Below are 19128 nucleotides of genomic sequence, written 5' to 3' on the forward strand. Positions count from 1 at the left end.
ACGTATATTTTCAGTTAATAAATACTATCTGAACATTAATGTAAGAAGTCCTTATGTCAAAAGTTGACGGATTCAATGTATTGGAAAGTACTTGTAAATTATTATATATTCAGTGCTTGAAATCGTTAATGTAAAACAAATAAGATACATATGTATATGCAGAATCTTAGTAGGGTAATTTTCCCTTAGAGGCAAAACAAATTAATTCAAATTCAAAATAATAAAAAGCTTGTAATAAAGAATTCAATCATTATAAATTCCCAATTTATAGGTAATATCACGTTGAGTTTTAATTTAAAAATACTATGTATGTATGTATGTAATAAATATTGAATATGTTTGTTATGCAGAGAGATTTATACTATCGATACCGCATACTTTCATATCTTTCTATATACATACATACATCTACATATGTATATAATATGCATTTGCATTTTATATTTACCAAAATTTAATGAAATCAATGAAATACAATTTGTCGGTGGGTATATACATATGTATATACCTACCGACAGTATAAAATTGTCATTGTTTTATAAAAAAAAAGTAGAATTTAAATTTTTTTTTTTTGCAATCGAATATCAGATTTGGCTAGGCATTTTTCATATTTTCGGGCGAGCGGGGGCACACACATATTAAACGCGAGGCGTCAAACGAAAAGCAATGAACCTCAAAGAATTTACTAGCAAAGGATCGTGCTGAACGGGAGCATTGTGGGGCCCTAGAGCGGGGCACGGCGGCGCACAATGGGGGCCCCATACCGAAGCCGCTATAAACGGAATAATGCACTCGCACTTACAACCATCGCGGGCTCGATCTGCAACTGAATGAACTGTGCAGAGCAACAGATGCCGTTCTAAGCATTCAAACGTATTATCAATTCAAAGGTGTTTTCAAAACAGGTGCCTCTTACAATTTTTTCGTTTTTCTATTATGTATAATCAAGCGCGGGGAATCATTGTCATTATCCAATTCAATACACAAATATGCGCCGCCGTACAGGTTTACAAAAAACGCGTAATTGAATTGTCCACATGTACGAATACAAAAACGAACATTTTATACATACACGGCACGGCACACCTATTCAATGCGAGAATACTCATCTCTACATTTTCATATGAATATTTAATACATTTTTCAAATTGAAATAAATACTAACTAGTAGATATTTTAGGCTTTTTTTTCGGTTTTGAAAATATGCACATAGTTGAATTAAGCCCTTACGTTTTTAATAAAGTATCTTTATTTATATACCAAAAAAAAAAAAACCATAAGACTGATCTTGTAAGATTGCTGCCAACTATGAGCTTCAAGATCGCTAGTTTGTCTCATCGCAGAAAGGTTTCTGATTTGTTACTTTTATACAAGATTACTAATGGCATCTATCCTTGACACATCTGTTTTGAACGAAATTAATTTTAACTTTGATGGCCGATTCACCAGATGTAGAAAACTGTTCTATCCACCAATTTGTCATAACAACACTTCATTTAATAGTACAATCGCACGTACATATATGCCGTCTTTACGATTGTACCTACATACATATGGATGATTGTCCCGACCTTTTTGCTGACTCTTTCAGTACTTTTAAAGGTAAGGCGAAGAAGTAAATCTGTGGTTGATTTGCTTCTTTACCCTCATTATCATTCATTATTAATTTTAATGTAATTTGTAATTTTTCTTTTTCGTTTGCTGTATATTACCACGTGGTGCTTTCTGTACAAGGAATATAATATTTTCATTTATATTTGTATATTTTTTGTCTCACTGTACCGCTTTCTTTTTTTATATTTTATTCTGTATGTGTGCCAATTTAAATAAAATAAAATAAATACTCAAAATAAAAGTTTATTGATTGCCTAAATTTATTTGAAACGAAAACAAAAATACAATAATTTATGATTAACAGTCTTATAGGATTCTAATTACGCAGTCATACGAAATTTCCAATACGAACTAATTTTAATCGAAAAACCGCGGATGCTCAAACTGTTTCTTATTATTAAAGTTCTCAAATCAGATTTTGAAATTCATTTGAATCATGTACGTAAATTTCAATAAAAATAAAACTTAATTTTATTCGAATTCCAATAAGATGTTATTATTTTTTACAATGTTATATATTTGGAAGTTTGTTATACATATGTATGTACATATATACAATGTTACATAGCATATGCAAATATATGTTATGTAATTTTAAATATAATAGTATCTATCAAATAATCATAATATACTATTATAAAATTTATTGAAATTTACTATCTTTGGTTCAAACGTGAGAGCAAACGATTGCAGTAATTAGTGGTTGACACCTCCTCCCAATTAAGGGTTATGCAGTTAGAAGCGCATGCACTCGCGATCACAAGAGGCGGTGAGCACTCCTACCGTGAAAATATTTAATTGATTGTTAAGGGTAGAATCTCAAAATATTTATTTCGTCGTTGAATTTTTCGCAGTAACAAACTCCTTTCAAATTTAAATTCAATTAATCAACGTTCTCAGATTGCGTACAAAATATTAAAGGTTAATTACGAAAGTAAAACTAGAATTCTGAAACCTTCACATTCAAGTAAATTCGCAAATAAGCGATTATATGGTGAACGGTATACATTTTTACATTTGGCGAACATCTCGAGCGCTTTTTGTGCAATATATAAAATTAAAAACATTAATTAACAGAATTTAATTCCGACGTTAAGATCCACTCCTGTCGTCAGTGTCTGCGACCGTTTCAGACGTACGTAAGCGCCGCTCGCCGCTGGTGAATAATGAGCTTTATCGTCTCTGTGCAATAAGGACCAAATTGGCGAGCGCCGTTGTTGAATGGTGCTGTGGCACCATAATGCGCGGTGCATTTCGCAACGATGAGCAATTTCTCTTTTCACACCGCGAGTTTACCACTTTTTTCATTATCTAATTTTTAATAATTGCCATTTTGACGAGCGGGCTCTGTGTGGGCGTGAAGCTGCGACTCGAGTGCTTGCCTCCGGTAACGATCGACTGTTAAACTGATTCTAGCATTACTTACATATATACAATTTTATATTTGAATGTATTAATTAAATCAAAATAGTTCTACATTGTATATATATTTAAGCAACTATCTCATCAACATTTTGTTTATTAAACCATCGATTATTAGAGTTTATAATATTTCAATATATACATACATACATATATACATAATATAAATAAAATCCTATAGTACTGTTGCCTTGCTTTTCAATTCATTTGTAAGAAGTCTATTGGAAATTGCAAGTACTTTTTAGAATCCATTCTATCGAGTGTAGAAATATTAATAGCCTATAATAGAACGAATAAATATTCCAGATTTCTTCATAATGATCGTTTTGTTTCCTTACAATATAGGAGGAAAATTTATGATTTATGTTTTTTGATTAAGGTTTTAAATTATATACCTATTTGAATTTAAACGTATTTTAAAAAAAAATTGTCCACGATTATCATATGATTAGATGTCTACCCAAAAATAGATTTAGTATGGGATAATGTCTTAAATTTTTGTACACACGAATGTAATCTCTAATTTAAAAATGTAGAAAAGAACTAAAAAAAATCGAAAGACTATTTATGAATTAAATAATTGATTATTACTACATTTATTAAACATACATATAAAGCATATTATAACCTCTCCACTAATTCATAAATCCCTATATAGGTAGATATATATGTAAATACAATACATAAATACCGATTCAATAAAATTAAATTCTACATAGATACATTACATTTTATATAAAAAAATTGCATTCCTACTGCAATTCCAGATGAATCCTTACAATAGATATAGGAGAAAAAATTGTTTTTTTTTGTTCAAGCTTTTGAATTGCTTAACTGATATTTCTTATTTATTAAGCAAGATCTTAATCCAATTTACAATCAGATCCCTCCGCAATCCTTCATTATTTCACAATAATCTCCGTATTCCTGTAATTCCTTTTTAAATATGTACATACATATCTTGCTCTTCTCTTAACAATATTCCCCGTCATATTGATCTATTCGGTTGTTTATTATTTGGTCATTATTCTAAGTATGACATACATACTACACATGATATATCCCATATCTACCACTATTCAATGCAATGTTTTTATTATATTTCATTGGTGTAATTTATTTTTAGAATTTTTTTGGTATCAATAAAATAATAATTAATAGATATACATACGTTGTAATGCTTTTTTTAAAAAATAAAGTAGGTAACAATCCAACATTTACATTATGTATTTAACCATATGTAAGCAAACAAACGTATGGAAATAATAAATGCACCAATGAGTTTGCGTGATTTAGGTTCATTATCATTTTCCGTGAAATACTTGTATGTAAAATTTGACGCATGAATGTAAGTACCTACATTTATCGAATAAACATATATTATACAATAATTCCACAGCAATCCAATATGTGTTCATGGTACTACTATATTTGTGAAGGATTTAAACTATAACTCCGCCACCGTGAACTGCAAATGCAAAATGAAATAATTTCAAGCCTTTCGATTCAAAACCGAGATTTTTTAACGTATACAGAGAGTTGAGAAATGTCGGTTTGATTCGCGCAGTTGCTTCGCGGCAACCGCGGCACTCAACTCCTGGAGGACTCCGTTTGATCACCTCGTCACCTCCGCTCAGTGCTCGGTATTCACGGCACTCATCGTGGCACACTCGCCGACAAAACAACAGTCTACATTTTGTAATTAATTATTTGCGGTGGAGTCGACCCACCCCCTCCTCCTCTATTTGCAACCTGCAACACTCATCGCTTACCTATACGAAAAAATGAAAGGAGAAATAAAAAAAATAAAAAAAACCACACGTAGCAGGCGACACAACTTTCAATCCCGACATCCCGACCCGGGAGAATATCGCACACTTCCGACTCGACTGCTCGTTAATGACGAAACTTTTTAATTAAAAAACATACCCGCGTCAAGTGTGGAGTTTGTGTCGACGTAATCGACGACGATTTGAGCCAATCAATGTATAATACCTGTGTATAACTTGTGTGTCATGCTCTCTCGAAGATTATTCTTCGAGAATATTTAAGACCTCTCCTTTTATTTCATAATCATCATCATCTACGGCCACTCACCATCCATTGCTGGATGAAGGCCTCTCCAACACGCTTCCAATCGTCTCTGTTTTGCGCAACTCTCATCCATCTCACCCCACACATTTTCCTAATTTCATCTACCGATCTTCCCTGCGGTTTTTCTTTTACCCTTTTGAATTCTCTCGGGTACTATTCTAGCAATTCTTTTGTCCACTTTTCGTCAATTCTTCTAGTCACGTGACTCCGCCCATTGCCATTTCAATCTCTTTACTTTATCCAATACGTTCACTACCAATTATCATACTTCTCACCCACGTATTCCGCTTCCTGTCTTTCCTCGTTTGGTCAAGGATACAGCGTTCCACACTTCACTTTTATTTATACAAAAAATCTTGGAATCATATAATACGCCATTTAATTTTTTTTAATATCAGTGCCTTTAAATTTGATTTCAGAATATGATCGTGCACAGAATATGATCGATTTTACCAATATGATTTTCAATTGGGATGTTATTGTCTTTCATCGAATGATTTCAACATATACCTAAGTATATTTACATAGACTAGTGGTTGGCATATAATGTTGTCGAACAAAGTCAATCCCCCCGATTGCTAAAATCAGATAAATTGGCAAACTCTGAGAGGAAACGATCGACCTGGAGTCACATATCCATGGTCTGGACAGCAACACGAGGACAGGGAATGAACCCATAAGCTCTCAGTTGAAAGAATTACACGCTAACCACTGAGCTATGCTGCTGGTTACATACATATACATTCAAATGTATGTTCGAAGACGAGTAAAAGGACAGTCTCTCAAAAGATAGTCCGATCAAATCAAAGAACTGACGGGATCAGGACCGAGATTAGTGGAGGCGGATCGTCCACCGAATCTCAGATGACATGTATGACCATCGTCATTGAGCAAAACGAGTAAAAATACATACATATATTGGACTACCTAAGTATTTTCTATGTACACACACCCACATAAGTGCTTCTTATCTTCCTGAAAAAATAATTATAAGTACAAATGAAATACAGAAATGCTTTTAACTAAGAATGATGATTTATTGTACAATTAATTTGATTTGCCTTCTTCGAAGACACGTATGTAAGTGAAAACTTACTGACCGACTTGATATTATGATATAATGTGTGTACTATGGAGAGCAGTTCGTTCGAGGCGGTTACACAATTGAGCGGGGATCTGGTGTGCGCGGTGCTCGCTGGCGAGTAGCGAAATAATCGCGAGTCTTTGTACCTGAGCACCTGAGGTTTCCTGATGATGAGCAGCCTCGGCGATGACGTGCGCTAACGGTGAGCATTACAATGGCTGTCACACGCATCGCTCGCTGGCTCCTTTCAGACCGGCCCGGGCCACGTCACACCCTGACGTTTCTGATACAAGTCAACCTCTCTTTGTGAGTGCCTCACGCACGGAACGAATGCTTGTCCACGCGTCCTATACTATCCACAACTACTACTATGTACGAGTACTACCAGCAGAAGAGAAATTCACGCCGCGGCCGATTTCTAATCGATCAAATAATTCGACTTCCTGTTTTGGCGAGTATTGACTTGGAAAAAAAGGCAAATTTATGCCACTTTCATGTCGTGATCTGGGGGGAAATTCGATCATTGACGAAAGAACCATATATACAAAGTGAGAATATTTGTAATTATTTGACATAGTCTACTAATTTTATTGAAGATTGAGACTTGATTAAAATTAAGTATACTGAGAAGACACGTACATACATTAGGCCGGAGCGAAAAACGCAAATTTCAGATTTTTTCAACGATAGACTTGGTGGAAAACTTTCATCATATCAAGGAGGCGTTAAAAATTGATTTAAAACAATGTCCTGTGTCTCAAACCAATCGATTTTTTTACCAATTTTTTACCAAACCAATCGATTTTTTTACCAATTTTTTACCAAACCAATCGAATATTTATTTATTAAAAAAAAATACACCGGGAAGGCGACAAAGCTGATAAACCCATGAAGTTTGACTAATATCTTATATATAATTTCGAAAGCGACTTTGTATGTTTGTAAGTATTTAAGTATTGTTGGTTGGTAATCGAAAACAAATCAGTTTCTATGACGATTCGATATATATATATATATTTTTTTTTTCGATTCAAATAAATTTAATAAAAAAACAAATGAATATTTACTATTAGAATTGCCATATTTAAGGTGTTTACTTTAAAAAATACTGAGCGAAGCCGGGTCAAACAACTAGTAAGTAATAAAATAAAAACAAAAATATTCATAATAATTTTTTTTTTTTTTTTTTTTTTTTTTTTTTTTTTTTTTTTTTTTTTTGGTGCCATCTTATCGATTCCCGATAAATCATCACCAGCGATATCGTTGCTCTTCAGATCATGTACGGGCACTACGGAATCATCACTCCGTCCCCAAAATTGTGAATTGGGCTTCTGAATCTCTCACATTCAGAACACCAATTCGTGAGGCTTTTTTCGCTTTAAACGCCTCTGCTGGTGAGTTGTGTCCAATAGCTGCAGCGCTTCTATGTTAGGGTGACGGTGCAGTCTCAACTCGTGCCTCCCGGCGCATTCTCGGATGACTTCTTTTACTTTTTTGATTTTAAGGTCCTTGTGGATCTCTTCATTTGTGACGAAGCGATATGCATCGGTGATAATCCTCAAAAACTGGTTTTGACATCTTTGCATTTTTTCGATATTGGATGGCTTACTGCATCCCCACAGTTGTATGCCATATGTCCATATTGGCTTCACGATTGCCTGGTATATCAGTTTTTTGCATTGTAGGTCTAATTTGGAGTGTCTTCCTATTAGCCAATGCATTTCTCTTTGTTTAATTCGAATCTGTTCTATTTTTTTTTTAATGTGATGCCTCCACGTAAGCCTTGAGTCAAGATGCAGTCCTAAATATTTAGCTGACAAAGCTTGTGAAACTTGGATTCCGTTTATGAAAGTCTGAGTGCTGACACTATTTCGTCGCAGTGCAAATGTGACCTGCATTGATTTTAGCTCGTTGAGTTTCATTTTCCAGTCCTTGGTCCATTTGCTGATCTTGTCCAGTGCACGCTGCAGGCGTTCAAATGCTTCCTCCTGTGACTCGCTCGATGACATAATGACTGTGTCATCTGCAAATGTTCCAATGAATGTCTCTTCGCTTGTCGGGATGTCAGCAGTGTATATCAGGTACAGTATAGGCCCTATTACGCTTCCCTGTGGTACTCCTGCAGAGGCTGTGAAAAAGTTAGAGAATGCCTCTTCATGAGCAACTCTGAATTTGCGTCCGGATAAGTATGATTCCAGTAATTTGACATAATTTCCAGGTAATGACTTGCTGATTTTGTGGATAAGTCCTTCGTGCCATACCCTGTCGAAGGCCTGTGAGACATCAAGAAATACAGCCGGACAATACTTTTTTTCCTCTAGCGATTGCTCTATTTTTGAAATAACACGGTGCACTTGATCGATGGTAGAATGTTTCGACCTAAATCCAAATTGGAAGTCGGGAACATCGATTAAGGGCTTGAGTCTTTTTAATAATAGTTTTTCGAATAGCTTAGAGATCGCAGGCAACAAGGATATTGGTCTGTATGATGTTACTTGTTCGGGTGACTTTTCTGGTTTCTTCAACATTATGATTTGAGCAGTTTTGAAGCACTCTGGCACATGCCTGAGCCGGAAACATGCATTGTATAAGTATGTTAGCATGATAATAGCCTTTTTCGAAAGTTCCTTGAATAGTCCCGGTGAGATTTCGTCAATTCCAGGTGCCTTTTTAGGATTTATGTTGTCATCTATTTCTTTAGCTACTTCCATAGGGGTGACAGTTTTGATTAGTTGCTGTGGTTGATACATTGGTGTATAATCAGCATCAGATTGAATATTGTGTGGTTGGAATACTGTCTCTAAGTGTTGTGCAAACAGCTCAGCTTTTTCTTTGTTGCTTCTTATCCACTCTCCTTGCGCATTTTTCAGAGGTGGTATTTGTAGAATTGGTCGTTTGAATTTCCTAGTTGCTTTCCATAGTGAGTGATTTTTATCAGCTGCAGGGCCCAAACCTTCCAAATATTTTTCAAAACAATTTTGTTTATGCTCTTTAATAAGTCGGTTAACTTTGTTACTTATGTGGTTAAATTCTCTTTTGTCTGCAATATTTCTGGTTCTATGCCATATTCGTCTTGTTCTACGTCTTTCTTTAATCAATTGTCTAATTTCCATGGGGTAATTAATGATTTGGTCTGGTTTTTCTTTTGGTACAGGTGTAGCTTCTTTCGCAGCCTCTCGTACATAGTCAATAAAATTTTGAGTGTGTAGTTCGAGATCTTCTATAGTTTTAAGTTTCACTATTAAATTTATTGATTGGTCTAGTTTTTTCCTGAACATATCCCAGTTAGTGCGTTTATTTGTCAGGTTCTGTCTCCTTATTCTTTTAATTACCAGTGTGCTCAGTGTCATTAGCACTGGTGTGTGATCAGAAGTAAGGTCCTCTATTCCTTCGACCTCAATGTGGTTTGGGGCTATTCCTTTGGATATAAAAAAGTCAATTAAATCTGGTACCTTTTTACTGTCGGTCGGCCAGAAGGTTGGTTTTTGTGAGGAATGATACTCGCACGAGGAGCTCTGAATCGCGTATAGAAGGTTGTTTCCTTTACCAGGAGTTATAAGTCGTGATCCCCAAGCTGTATGTTTAACGTTGTAGTCTCCTCCAATAATAAATCTTGGCCCAAGGGAATTAAAGATGTTTATAAATTGGTATTTTGTGATGGTATGCTTTGGAGGACAATATGCTGCAGCAATATTTAAGTCAGCATTGCCATATTTAATTGTGATGATAGTAGCTTGCATGAATGGTTCTCTGATATCTTTTTGTTCGAAGTGCTGGATATTTTTTTTGATTAAAATAGCAGTACCACCGCGAGCTCGTTCACTAGGATGTGTTGTCCAATAAGCCGAGTATCCGTTTATCCTTATGTAACTTCTTTGTGAAAAGTGTGTTTCTGATATTAATGCTAGATCGATGTTGTTTGTCTTTAGAAACACTTCAAGTTCATGGACTCTCTGATTGAGTCCGTTTGCATTCCATGTTAATATGCGTAGGGAATTATCTGTCATTTTTATTATGTTTACTTGGTGATTTGCACTGATTTTCAATTTTTTCCACTCTGGTTATGAGCCAGTTGAGTTGGTGTTTTATTTCAGTTTGAAAGTCACATAGCAACTGCATCATGCCACCGATGGTAGGTTCAGTTGATTTATTTTCCTGCCCGATATCTTGTTTGCTTTTGTCTGCTTGGGACTTAGCTGCTTCACTATATGTTTTGTCCACAGTTGTTTGTTTATCAACAACTTCAATTTGATTTTGTTGTACGCGTTGTGTTACTGTTACCTTTTTGGGTTGTGATGCTTTTATCTTTTTTTTATAGACCTCACACCCCCTGTAGCTAGCTGGATGTCCTTGCTGGCCACACAGGGCACAAGTTGGGGGAACATTTTTCTGCTTGTTGCATTTTGTTGTGTGATGGTCTGCGGCACATTTGACGCATTTAGGTTGTCGATTGCAAAAATTTTTTGTATGCCCAAGTTGTTGACAGTTTGTACACTGAGGGATGTCTTTTACTTTCATTGGTGGTTCAATTGTTACTCTGCAATGTAGAAGTTCTTTAATACCATATACTTCTTTACAGTTTTCTTTTGGCACCAGGTCTACAAAAAATAGTGGGAAATGTTTTATTTGTCTTTCACCATCGGTTGTAAATTTCTTCATAATATTTGCCACATTGGCCACTTCGTATCCTTTATCTTTGAAAGAATCTTTTATTTCATTAACGTCTGTTGATGGCGGTAAACCTCTAACAACCACTCTATAGCACCTTTCATTCTTGAGTTGATAGGTGTGGTACTCTAGATTGTGAAGGGGGTTTTCGTTGTCTTTACATTCACGTTGTTTTAAATCATTTAGTGTTTTTTTGATTTTGCGATAATCTTCTTCGGTTTGTGTAGTGATTTTGATACTATTATTTGAAATTAATTTAAATTGACATTGAATGGGTGGTGTTTCTGTTGTTGATAATAGATGAGCTCTAAACTTATTGAAGTCAATAACATTGCTCACATAAATAGGCGGTGGAAGTGGTTGTTTGTTAGGTTTATTGGTTTGCTGTTTTTGTGTTTCTTTCAGGTTATTTTGCGGGGAAGATAATACTTTATCTATTTTTCTTTTTTTACTTCTTTTCTCTGCATTTTGGCTAAGTTCATTTTCAAGTTCTTCTTCATCCGTGTGGTAGTCTTTATTCATATTGTCAAGACTTTTGCTCCTATTTAGAATAGATGTAGAAGGCCTGGATTTTTTTTCCATTATTTCAATTCTTTTCTTTAAATCGGTTATAGTTATCTCATATTGTTTGCATCTGATTTCATATTGTTGGCATAGATGTGTAAGTTGATCATACGGATCGTACTGCTGCGCCAGAGGCACTGGATTATCTGTGTTCATTTTTCAGAACGGGTGCAAAACTGTGCCGCGCCGGTAACAGCGCGGCAACAGTTTGATTTTGTTGTTGTATATTCACTTATTATATTATATTATTGCAACTTTAAATTTTATTATAATAATTATTATATATTTATAAAATTTATAAATGTTATATCGAACGCGATAAGGCGATAACGCACATCGACCGATTGCAACCGTGTACGGCGACGAACTAATAATAATAAGATAAAATAAGAGGTTTTCAGAATTTACTACATTGTCGGGAAGAATATTCCAAACTGTAACCACTCTGTTTGAAAATTAATTTGATCTGGGCAAAAAGTTTGAAAAAGTAATCAAAGAAAGTTTTCAACGACTTTTATTTTCAAAATAATCACGGGAACACGAAAAAAATTTCAATTTCCTGAAATAATACTGCCCCCATACAATCACCCACTGGGAGACATTTCACCGCATGATCAATTCATCGCGGTGGCTTTTTATCGCGGGCACAACTCACTGACAGATTTCATGCAAGTATTTTTTATCCATTTAATATCCATTATTAAATCTTTAATTTTTATGTCACAGTACTTTTTGAAATGTATATTGAAACCGTTATTCAAATATTTGGAGCAATGATTTTTTTAATCATAGGTACATAACTACATACATATGTATGTATGTACATAGTTACTCTTTTTTAATAAAATTGTTTGAAAACTTTCTAGCTTTCTTTTATCAACAAAACAATACATTATATATTTCATTCAAAAATTATTCCTGCCGTATAATATAATTAAAAATAGTTGGATGAAATCTGTCGGCGAGTTGTTCCCGCGATGAAATGGTCATGTGATGAATTGTCCTAGAATCATTGCGACTCTCGAGAAAAACAACGACATTGAATTATAGTTCTAATCAGTCAAAACTTATTATAATCGACCCTAATAAACTACAATAGGTGAATTATTTTTTTTAATAGTTAAATCGAAACTATCCTTGAAAAACAGATACATATATAAGAAAACAACTTTTATTATACTTTTCTTTAAATTTTGTCGAGATAAATCGATTACTTTGGGGAACAGGACATTGTTTAAAATCAATGATTTTTTAATTTTATTTTACGTTTCCTTGATACAACTAAACTTTTCCATTGAGTCCATTGATGAAAATACAGAATTCGCGTTTTTTGCTTCGGCCTAACGTACATACATACATACATATGTATTACGTATGTTAGACTACTAAAAAAAAAGACTACGGGTTCACAATCTGACTGAAATTTACTGTTATTTTTCACCTATCATTTATTTCGAGAAAACGGAAAACCATTGGAAAATTCACCAACAGATCTGTTTCTTATACAAATAATTTCTTAAATTCTAAATTTCTAAAATTCAAATAGCAAATCATAATTTTTATTAATTTTCTCACGTGCAAATGCGAATAGGTACATCTCTCACAAACACACAGACAATGAAGACAAACAAAAAAAACAAACGGAAAAGGTCTCGCGTCGCGCGTGTAATCTAGCGAAAACGGAGGAAATCGCTGGCCAACAAATTTTATTGCACGAAAATAAAATATGAGGAATATGTTGTAAAGTGAATTTTTATAGTACCAATAATGCGACCCTCGCCTAACACTATCACAAGAGAGGATGGGCGACACGACAAGGGATAAAAAACATTTTTCAGCGGTGAGAAAATCTAAATTAAAAATATGCCAATATAATAAACGATCACTCATCTACATTACACTTCAAATATGCACACCTAACATAACACCTTTCAACTTTATATATATTTAACAGCAGAGCTCACAACCACGCAGTACTATAAATCCCCCAACATTTCAATTGCCAATAAAAATATATTCAATGTGCGTTCGATTTTCAAAAAATGAAATACCGCCTCGATATTAAGAAGTTTGACATGACAAATATACACATAATAATATCGGATGAGACACAATATTGGCGAAAGTTGTGTATCCGCGCCGTCATGCCATCGGGCTGCATCGGCATGCATTATGTATGGCTGGACATTCCAACAAGTCAATGACGCTCATAAATAAAAATGACCCTCGGGTTTGTTTGGCTACAGCCACCACCACCACCATCATCCCCCACATCTCTCCCCCTACGAGCGACGCTTTTTATTGCTCGCACTAATATGCATGAAGTTTCGCTGTAAATCATTTTTTGTACGGCGACGTTAAAAAACAAAAAGCGACTTTTGAAGAAAACGGATGCAAATAAACTCGACGTTGACGATTTACTCAGCTTCAAACTAGTGGACCAACCTACACTTTTTTAAACCAATATTTATTTATTGTAAAAACAGAAATAAATGGCATTACAACGTATAAAACATAGACACCAAAAAAGTTTCTAAAAATTAATAATAACAATGAAAAAAAATTAAAACTAAAAAGAAAAGCATTGAATTATTGAACATACATATGTAGATATGGGATATATAGCTATAATATACATGTGTATGTATTTATTTCTAAGAAAAATGATCAAACAATAGAAATTAACAGAAATAAAAGGATCAATATGAGGAAAATATCATTAAAAGAACAAGATCTATATAAAAAGGAATTACAAGGACAGTTAATAATATGAAATAATGAAGAACTACATAAAATGAAGATTTAAGAAGATTAAGAAGAAATAGTTAGGATCTGATTGGATAATGGAAATGGAAACTTGCTTAATAAATAAGGACTATCAAGTATATGTATTCATAAGCTTAAACAAAATAAACTAAGTCATAATTTTTTCTCCTAGATTGTAAGGAAACAAAATTTACATTATGAAGAAATCTGGGATTTCAGTAGTAATGAAATATTTTATTTATACCTTCTAAATTATTAAAGATAGAAAGGATTCCAAACAGTATCTACTCTATAGCAAATTCTAGATGACTTCTCACAAATAAATTGAAAATTAAATTATTTGAATTTAATAATAATAATGTTGTCATATTCTACTTGAAATACATACATAACATTAACTGGTTAAAATCGTAGTGTTTAGATGATATGAGAATGATATATGTAATCTGAATAATTTTCATAAAAATCGTTTTAAACTTTCCATCAAAATTCGATAACATACGGGGAAGGTTGGTCAAGATAGATTTCGTATCTTTAAGATTTTTTTTAAAATATAATCTAGTTCACTATGTTTACATATTTTAAATGAAAGAAAATTAATTGTAAATAGGTTTTTGAGCTCTTTTTCCAATTATGCTGTACATTAACATTAGAATAAATAATACTGTGATTACTAACAAAATTAAATTAAAATTGTAAAATAGAAAATGATCAGCAGATCAGAAGCTATTCAAATAGATATAAGATGTATTGTGAACATAATTTCGTAATAATAAAAAGCATTCAAAAATCAAATGAAAGAAAGAAAGGAATTATCAAAAAATATTCTAAATATAAATATTTAACGATAATGTATTACTTAGCGATATGATAGATATATGTAATATCTAGTATCTAATAATTTTGATTATATCAAAATGCCAATCAAAAATATAACATCTACATACGACATATTTATACATATACATATATTATTAAAATTATTCATCGTCTTTGGCATGTAATGCAAATTCTGCGACACGCGAACGTCGCAGCTTATTAAAACGTTTTTGGCAACGCTACTCGATGTGGCGGAATATAAAAAAATAAAAATAGTTGCATAAATTTTAACACGTTGTCGTCGTGTTTTGTGAAGGCGTTTGTTGTTGTGCATCGTCACCGGCGTTCTCGGTAATCTCGTCCGCTAGGCGTTCTGTTATCTCGTGACGTATCGCAGCGTTGCGGCCAAAGATGCCGGCCGTGGCCGCATCGCGATACGGCCAACCGATGTCTTTTGACACCCCCGGCCAGTCGATGTCTTTTGACACCCGATAGGAGCGATATTGGCCCGACGCGGCTGTCATCCGACGGCACTCCGAGAGCGGCCCGGCCCTCACCTCTTTGACAGCCAGCAACACTGCCCCAACGCAGATTCCGCAACTTTCAACCGCAAATATAAAAACCACACACATCGAAAAAAAAAATCCATCATACAAAATTATCACAACAACGACAATCTGAATTCACATATGTATGTAATTTGAATCAAAATTTTCAATCGAAACCTCGAGTTACACTATGTTTGCTTGTACGAAAGTTTGAGAGAGCGCGATCGATCGCTGGATGTTTTTATCGCATTACAAGTGTTAAGGCTATCGACATGCCTCTTTGATATAGACCGGCGCGGTGTCTAATCTGATATCTAATCTTGTAATTGGTGTGATTCTGCGGCGTTGTGATGATGAGAGGAAAAGTGAGAGGAACTGTACGCTGACTGTGCCCAGTAACTAACAGTATTTGTATTCCTAAATCCCATAATATAATAGTCGTTTCAAGTGTGACGATATTCATTTGGGACTTTTACTTTTCAAATCATCCTTTCTCGTTTAAATTGGTAATATGTACATACGAGTAGGTACATACATACATTTTTTTTATTTTTTTTTATTTTACATAGATATAAATATACCAGGAAGGCTTGACAGGAAGACCCTAATGCACCTTCCTGGACAATTAATTACAAACAATGCAGCATTTTATTATTACATAAATCACTGTATTTCGAGAAGCTGAAGGACACGAAATAACAATTAATTAATTAATTAATCCATTGATACATCTATGGATTTAGATTTGTACATATTTTTAACAAATTGTAAATACAATAAATACAGAAGATTTATCACAACAGGAAAGATGATTTTTTATCGATTTTGAGGAACCCTTTCAACAATGATCAGATAAAATTGGAAAACTCTGATAAGAAACGATCGATTTGGAGTCAAAAATACCCCCAAATCTAACCAGCAGTATAGCGGATCGAACCCACTGATCACTTGGTGCTAAACATACACGCTACCACTGAGCCGTACTGCTGGCTACATATGTATATAAGTATAGCTATGTATATATATATATATATATATATATATATATATATATATATATATATATATATATATATATATATATATATTATATTATAAATTTAAACGCGATCGAGTTGTACATATTATGATGATGCTCGGTTACTTTGGCCTGGAATATTCACCGAATTTTTACCGTTGAATGCAGCCTTTACAAGTTTCGAGGGAGTAAATGATAAATCGTCTGACTGAAAGTCGTTATCACAGGTTCGAGTCTTAGCACGGCTCTATAATACGCTTCCAGGTGTTTTCAATTTTAAATATAACAACATTTTGTATCACATAGAAAAGCTCTATCTGTGTACATACATACATGACTGAAATTACACAATGACAAATTTGGATATTGCGTATTTCAATTTTGATTTGATATTACCCATACTCCCATATACATATTTACTTATTATAATTACAACAGTTTTGTTCTCCAGCTTCTACGTGGTAATACGTAATGCCCGTCATTGCTGGAACAGTTGGGACTTTATGTCCCTAATAATTATGTATGTGCGTGGTAGACATCATCATCAGGTTGTACCTCCTGCTCACACAGTTCTTTATCGAATGGCTCCTATTCCAAGAGCTATGTATCAATGAAATCGTTGCTGTTGAGCCTGAATGTGATATTTTCCACCTCGGTGAGCGTAGGCTATTATTATTTAATAGCCTACGCTATTTATAGGAGATTATTTTAATCTATTTGTCTGGTTGCTTGCACTCATCATCATTTTCATAATTGAATGTGATGTATAAGTGGTATTTTGATATTCTCTCTTTCATTTGGACCTTGCAGGGATGTTTTGTATTTGCGGTAGGTTCTTATAAATTGGTGCTAGCTGTAAATGCAAGACATTCCCTACTTTGTACATATTTTATTATTCGATATTTTTAATTTATCTGCTACTATTACAATGCTTTAGTTTTTGCATGATTATGTATACAAGTATTTTTGTCTGTGTATATATGTATATAATTTTATTTTTCTCATCTCTGTAGTTTTACGACCATTGTGGCGCACTAGGGACTCATGTAATGCCACAATGGTCCAAACTTAAACTTACATAAATCTAATATATAATTTCGAAAGATATTTAATATTCGAATATCGAATAGTAGCTTTAAATTATTTATTTGTAGTTTTAAGAAGTTCAAGATATTATTAAAATTTTAAGTGAATCATTATCCGGAACATCAAATGGAACTAAATGTGCTGTAGATTGAAAATAAAAAATAAGTTCGTATAAAAAGTATTCGAATATTCGGATTTAGGATCCCTAGTAAGTATGTAATGTTGGTCGGTAACATAGAAAACAAATCAAAGTTTCTATGAAGACGATTCGATATATATTTTTTTCGACTCAAATAAATTTAATAAAACAACAAATGAATATTTACTATTATGTAGATTCACAATGTTTAAGCTGTTTATATTACAAATACTGAGCGAAGCCGGGTAAAACAACTAGTAATAAATAATTATACGATTTAACCTAAATTTAACTACCCAACGACATTAATGACAAGGAAAAATAGCGGCTTTCCCCCGATTTCCTCACTTTCCTTGAAAATTGCGCCCCCGTCGTTTATCAAAAGACGCAAAGAGGACCGCGCTACGCTCGTGGCACACCCCTGGCATCCTCAGGTGACAGTCTTAAATGCCGGCTAAATGATGCGGCCCAATGATTGATGTCTTCGAAAAATGGTAAGCCGCGTGACAAATGTATTTGATGTGCGGGACGCGGGGTTCGGTTCCCGGGAACCGACTATTTACATACATACTTCACTGTCACGCGCATCGCTAGGTGTGAGGATACACATTAACAGATCGAGCCTCCATACACCAGACACACACACACACACACACACACAAAATAAACATACCTACGCATACTATATACATACATATATAAACATACATACATACCTCATAGTGAGCGAATAATTTAACGTACGTATGTACATACATATATCCAGTTAGAGTCCCAATATGGATCGAGTTCATTGAGCTATTCTATAGTCGAGTCGTTGTTGACTGGTTATGACTCGTTGCATCGTTCTGCAAGTGTTCAAAGCGATCCAAACCGACATTGCATGTGATTGAAGAGTGCATTCTGCCGGGGAGGGTTATCAACCTCGATCATCGTCCTCAGTTCTGTGTTTGTACTCTGATTGCATAAGGCGACTGTATTGGCACAGGTGCAGAAGAACACAACAACTCTAGGTACCTCTGTACGTCCTGAGTAAAATACTATGTATGTATGTACATACATACATACATAGTAAGTAGGCACCTAAACAGTAATGGATCTAATTGATATAAGGGGGTTGATTTTGCCAAATAAATTAATTTTACGCAAGTACTTCATTTGATAAGTTATAGCTATTAATTGAACTTCGGTACATAGGAAACAATTTGTTTCATTCATATTATATATGTAAAAATAATTCAAAATAAATTTTGCATTTTAATAACCGATTTTAAGTTTCAGTTCGTTGGGACTAAGGATTTTCAAT

The sequence above is a fragment of the Arctopsyche grandis genome, chromosome 12 (genome assembly GCF_051622035.1).
Source record: "Arctopsyche grandis isolate Sample6627 chromosome 12, ASM5162203v2, whole genome shotgun sequence".
Lineage (NCBI taxonomy): Eukaryota > Metazoa > Arthropoda > Insecta > Trichoptera > Hydropsychidae > Arctopsyche > Arctopsyche grandis.